Source organism: Epinephelus lanceolatus, chromosome 8 (assembly GCF_041903045.1).
Source record: "Epinephelus lanceolatus isolate andai-2023 chromosome 8, ASM4190304v1, whole genome shotgun sequence".
NCBI lineage: Eukaryota > Metazoa > Chordata > Actinopteri > Perciformes > Serranidae > Epinephelus > Epinephelus lanceolatus.
In genome coordinates this window covers 41,950,639-41,957,321 of record NC_135741.1, presented here as the reverse complement: position 1 = coordinate 41,957,321, position 6,683 = coordinate 41,950,639, and the positions used below count along the sequence as shown (strand labels likewise).

The window sequence follows — 6,683 nt, the reverse complement described above, 5'->3', positions numbered from 1 at the left end:
GTGATGTCACATCAGGCGTGGGCTTGGCCTCTGCCCACTGCCACGTCCTCTGCCCCATTTAGACTTACCACGCCATGCTGCATCCAGCCGGCCCCGCAGATCTTCCTACCCCAGCAGGCTGAGGTTCCTTGGGCTGCTGCGGCTGAGGCCGCTGCCAGACCTGACCTTGCTTCAAGGTGCCTGACACCTCCTTAGCACAGCAATGGGCTTCCTGGCCCTGCTGAACCATCATGGATGCATCAGCCAGATGGCGCTGGTACAGGGACAGTATGGCATCCTTGTACACCAGCTGTCTCTGGACTGTCATAGCTCCATGCATTTTTCCCAACAAGCCATCCATTACTTTGCAGTTTCTACTTGGGCAGTTCGTGTTGCCCATTAGGGACTTTGCCGGAGCCACCAAGGCAGCCAAAACCTGATCGATGGGGGGCAATGGCCATTACATTACAACCCACACAAAAAGGGCCTTGCTGGCTTGCCATCGTCTCTCTGTCTCTCTCCTTTTGAGAGAGTGATGTAATTGTAGCATGACCAGAAAGTGTGCTGACAGATAGTGTTGCTAACTGTCTTTAACTAGTTTGCCTGAGCCAACAGATAGTTAGTATGGCCACAGTATGGGTTATTTTCTTTGACACCAGACAGTGGGACACTTCTACTGGAGGAAGATGTTTTTGTTTTAATGAGGAAATGGGAAGCCTGTGCAGATGTGAACTGGAAAACCAGCTACACCTTGCGGTGGCTAACTGTGCAGGTAAGAAGCTCGCTGCCCTCGACTCTATCGGGTTTGAGCAGGCCACTAAATCCCAGAGGAACATCCCGAACTGCCCCCCGACTCTGTCATGTTCGAGCAGGCAACTAAACCCCGGAGGAACGTCGCAAACTGCCCCCCAACCCGGTCGGGTTTTAGCCAGCAGGCTCAAGTGAAGTGCTATGCCTCCACCATGTGTAAAGGGACAGCTGCAATACACAGATATGGCACCCCTCTCATCTTATTTATGTCACCTTTTTGTCAAAAAGAAGAAACGGCGTTTAGCTATCCTCGAGAGGGACCCACGAAGGCCAGCTCTCCAACCTAAGTGAAGGTAAGTGGACAAAACACTAAAGTCCACTCTCTTTTCTCTCTGCTCTCACGTCGACTCCAACAGGTGGAAATCAATGAATCACTGGGTGCATGCGCAAGATGGGGCTTTTATAGCCTGGTGCATGCCGGCCTCATAAAGGGGTGTGTCTTAAAGATTATTAATGTTTCACGTCGATTAGAGATGGGGATAATTCCCATAGTTATGACATAACTACTGGGTGGGGAGATAATCTCGATACTACTCGATAATAAAGAACTGGGCCTTCAGAGGTGTTCAGACAGAAAACAACCCTGTGTTAAAACAACTCAAAGTTGGCGTGGATGTGTATGGATGCATTGTTTCAGGTACTGGTGAGTAGAGGTGTAGTATATCACCTCATTCATGATAATACCAGCATCATTTTTAAAATGATGTGATATTTCGACTTGTTGACATATTGACGTCATGGTGTGACTCAACACAACAAGCATGGCTGAAATTGAAATTATTACAAACTCCACAGTGGTTCCAAAAGGATGAGCAGCTTCAGTAGTTTGGAATTAACTGTGGCATCCTGGATGTTTTAAGAACAGCCCCAGACTTCTCAGACTCTTTTAGTGACTTACCGCTCAGAGGGAACTCATTCAGCGGCTCCTCTGGCAGCAGCGCAGCGTCTCTCCCTCTCCTCTCTCAGTGTCTTCAAGTGATTTTGTCATAAACCTTTGGTAATGCAAACCTACATGACGCCCATGGCTCAACAAAAAACTACATTTATGTAAATGTGCAATAGTTATGGTATCATGACAGCCTGTCACAGGTTACAGCCTGATGATTAGAGGGAGAAATGGCAGAGCATAAAGGTCCAGGTGGAAAAAAATAATTCTTGCTTGCTAAAAGAGAATCTGAATCTCACTGTCATTGTTTACAAACTAAAAAAAACGAGATCATTTTGTAAGTTATCTTCTTAAATTAAAGATAATTTAAAAAAGATAATTTGTCATTTTGTCAAGAATATCATCATTGCAAAAATCCCCCGAAATATTGTGATATTATTTTAGGGCCCTATCATCCAACCCTACTGGTGAGACAATGACATAGCACCCAGGAAGTCTGCTTTGAGGTTTAGGGGGTTTATCAGATGCCAAAACATTGCACAGCAGTTAAGTAAGAAACAGAATTTTATTACCCTGGAAAGTTATCACAGCAGCAATCAGTTTATCTTTTATTCTTAGAATTGCCAGATTAATGGCAGAAATACGTCGTTCACATGCCAAGGTAATTTACCAGGAATGTGTGTTTGTGAGTGGCAGTAGCTCAGTCCACAGTCTTGGCTAACACAGTTAATTGTAGGTAATATACAATATTTGTCCCATCCATCCAGTAAAACTAGTACAGATGCCTTTAGGGGAGCAGTTTATACTCTGGCAGAGCAAGATTATATACAATTAGCCCGTGAATCTCATGTGATAACTTCCTCCATTGAAAATGAAATTTCCAAATCTCCCTACCCTCACAGATCAGCACCATCAAGACAGTTAGTGAGTGGTAAACAGGGTAAATTCACAATCACATAGTTCACTAAGGGCAGTGGTTAGCACTGTCGCCTCACAGCAACAGGGTTCTGGATTCGAATCCACCTGCCGGCCAGGTCCCTTCTGTGAGGAGTTTGCATGTTCTGCAGCTTCCTCCCACAATCCAAAGACATGCAGTTTAATTGGAGACTCTAAATTGTGAATTTGAGCATGACAGGTTGTCTGTCTCTATGTGTTAGCCCTGTGATAGTCTGGCAGCAATGTCAGCTGGGATAGGCTCCAGCACACCTGTGGTCCTGTATCAGGATAAGATGCTATGGAAATCAATGAATGAATAGTTCACCAAGGTTAAACTTTATGCAACAGGTCTGCAGAGATTTATTGCTTGTTTCAATTCTGTAGAAATGAATTGTACAAAAATTCCATGTTATAAAATCTTTGAACAGGGTTTCACAATGGGAAGTAATTCAATGTCCATCAGTTCATCCAATGCTTTTATCCAGAGTTTCACTAGCAAGGACCACACCATCAAAGTAATGCATAAAATGATTTACTGAATAACAAACAAAACTAAACTAGACAACTCAAAACTGCGAAGCATCGTTCTTCGGCCGGTGAAGCGTTGTGGGGAGGCTTAGAGAATCCGCCGCAGCGCCCGGGCAACGACGGACCCCCTCAGGACCCTAGGAAGGAGAGAAAGGAGAGGGAGGAGAGGAGAACAGGGAGAAAGAATGGGGTGGGTGGGAGGGGGCACAGAAGACAGGAGCGAAAGGAAAGAGCAGGTTAGGTTGGCATTTATAGGGAATGGAAGAGGTGTGTTTGAGGTGTGGTCCTGCTCCTGAAACTCACTAGGAAAGCTCCAATTCACTAGCAAGGACCACACCATCAAAGTAATACGTAGAATGATTTATTGAATAACAAACAAAACTAAACTAAACTAAACAACACAAAACTGCGAAGCATCATTCTTTGGCCGGTGAAGCGTTGTGGGGAGGCTTGGAGAATCCGCCACAGCGCCCGGGCAACGACGGACCCCCAAAAACCTCCAGTTACTTATTAAGAAGGGTTTGAGCAGATCTGAGATCTTTGAGGTCTGAACGGATGTAACGATGATATGTTTGAGAAGACCAACGACCCATGATTTTAATCAGGTGTTCTGGGACGCCATTGCGGGAGGCTGAAGTGACAGCTCCGATCCTGAATGAATGACCTGAGTACTGCAAAGGGGAAACACCGGATAAGGAGAGTACGTGGCGGAGGTGATGTTGGAACCAGAATCGAGTGACGACTTGTCCGACTTCCGAGACAAAAAGTGGATCTGTGGATGAAGCGCTTTGAGACTTTCGGAATGGCAGATAACTATTCAGGGTCTCGAATGAATTCAGCGGTGATGGTACGTTGAAGTAGAAGACTGGTGTAGGATGACCGGATTGGTTGGTTTTACTTTGCTTGATGTAGAAGACCATGGCGTCGTTGGAGAATTGGGACAAATCTGAAATGCAGGCATGGCGGTGTGGGTCAAAGTGGATGGTCGAGGAGGTGAATTCTGAGCATCAGAGGAAACTGAAGAAAGCAAGCAGAAATTTGGCTTCTAAGGTTCATGCGATGTGGTAAATGCAGTATCCAGAGCAGATGGTATGGATGCAAGCTAACAGCAAGTCGGATGTAAGGGGGAGATGGCGAGGGATCTTAGCTGGTTCTTGGCGTATGAGTCCTTTGAGGAGAGCAGTAATTTGCGGGTGGTTGGAGGCTAGGCTTGGACTGCCTGTTATGTGCTTGCAAAAGAAGCTGATGCCGCTAAGATACACCTTGATGGTATGAGCTGTAATGGCCATGACGGAATGAGCATGGGTGATGAAGCTAGTCAAGGTGACGAGGCCGAACGATGGGAAGGCAATGTGATACAGGTTGTGGAAGTGACGGAATTGTTTCCAAGCTGTCAAGTATGATGATAAGGTTGCAGGTGATAGGCTGTTGATTATGGAGTTCTGTGCTTTGACTATCAGAGGTATAAGGCCAGGATTTACAGATTGAATGTCAATGCTGAATATGGAGGAACCGGTGTTGGATGGGCATCTGCATGAGGAGCCAAGCTTCTGAACTTCTGAAATGAGAAACGAGAGAGAGAGTCAGCGATGGCATTGGAGTAACCAGGAACATGAGCTGCACGGAGAATGTATTGATGGGTAACAGAGTGCCAGACTAGGTGGCGCATGAACGGCATGATGGATGTAGAGTTGGAACGACCTTTGTTTATGATGTCGACGATGGCGAGGTTGTCTGAATGTATGAGGATGGACTTGCGAGACCATTCATGGCCCGACAGAACGGCAGCAGCTATGATGGGGTAAATTTCAAATAGAGCTGAGGAAGCGATCTGGCATTTGTTGGAGACCTCCAGGGGCCATTTTGCTGCAAACCACTTTCCATTATAGAAGCCCCCAAAACCGGTTGAGGGAGCAGCATCGGTGAAGAGATGGATGTCCTGCGGATAGGTCAGGTGATCATCGTAAAAGAAGGTGATCCCATTCCAATTTGCAAGCAGGTGAAGCCAAAGGCGGAGCTCGGCACGGCTTGAACCATCCAGGGAAACGAAGGCCAGAAGAGATGGCACGGAAGAAGCGATCGACAACAGGTGAGAGATGAATGCCCGCCCCTGGGGAATGATGCGCATGGCAAAGTTGAGGTGACCCAAAAGGGAGAGCAATTTGGCGTTTGGTGCAGCGAGGAGCAAGGAGGAAATTGGATATCAGGAGACTGATGCGGTTTAGCTTCTCAATGGGGAGAGAGGCCTGAAACAAATTGGTGTCCAGCGTGATTCCGAGAAACTTGAGGGAAGTAGAGGGGCCTTCAGTTTTCTCCACTGACAGTGGAACCCCTAGGTCGGAAAAGACTGAGGTCAGGGTGACCAGGCCAGAAGCCGGTGGCGATGAAGTGGGGGTAATGACGAGGAAATCGTCTAAGAGATGGACGAGGAATGGAATGCCGTGGTTGTTGGACAGGATCCAGCAGAGGGCTTCTGACAAGATGTCAAAGATTTTGGGGCTGCTTTTGCAACCAAAGGTGAGCCTTACTGCGAAGTAGTACGCACCGTGCCAGCGGACACCGAAGAATCGCCAGAACTCTGGGTGAATGGGAAGAACTTTGAAGGCACTTGTGATGTCTGCTTTCGAAACCCATGATCCCCTGCCAGCGAGTTTGATGAGAGCAATGGCATGGTTGATGGTGGTGTAGTGGAGGGAGAAGTCTTCACTTGGAATTAAGCTATTGATGCTGGGAATGGTGCTGCCACGGGGAGCCGAGAGATCGACGATTATGCGTTTTTTTCTTGAATACTTTCTGGCGGCAATGCCGAGGGGGCTGATACGGAAATCTGGAAAAGGAGGATGCACGAAAGGACCTATCATGAAACTGTCACTGACTTCCTTGGCAAGCAAGCGGTCGACCGTCTCTGGTTCATTTGTGGCAGACTGCAGGTTCTTGCATTCAAACAACGAGGATGGTAGTATGGATAGACCGGGGTGAAAACCGTTCCTGAAACCATTTACAAGGAAGTCCACGAAAGCTGGATCTGAGTGATTGCGAAGTGCCGTGACTAAGGCAGGGATGTTTATAGGTGTCGATAGGTGCTCACCTGGTTTAAGTGAAGTTGGGTTGTGAGGGCATGCTGGACGGGTGTGTCCGCCTCCGCAGTAGGAGCAAACATGGAGGTAGCGGCACTGCGATATGTTGCAACCTGCGTCGTTGAAGTTGTTGCAGATGGAACAACCCTTTCGATGCATGATGGGTCTGCCCAGAAGGTTAACGGAAAGGGTGGATGATACAGGCGTCGGAAGAAAGGGTGGTGGCAGGGCTGCTGATGACAAGCGGGAGAGAGCAGACGCCTTGGCTGGCTAGGATGAGGTTCTGCACGGGTTGGAACGGAGCAGGAGGAAGCTGGATGAGACGGGGCACCACACAGGGAGCAAGTCACAGCCGCACGGGCAACGAAGATGCGGCAATACAGTTCTGTGTCAAGAGTGCCCCAATAAGTAGCTTTGTTGAATTGATTGAGACGAGCTGCGGCTTCGGAAGTGCAGTGAATGTGGTA

At 47.6% G+C, this 6,683-nt stretch overlaps 1 pseudogene; it reads right to left on the bottom strand.

The window, feature by feature from the left end:
* Positions 1-4,616: 4,616 nt before the first annotated feature.
* LOC117258358 (uncharacterized) lies at positions 4,617-6,375 on the bottom strand (annotated as a pseudogene).
* Positions 6,376-6,683: the final 308 nt, after the last annotated feature.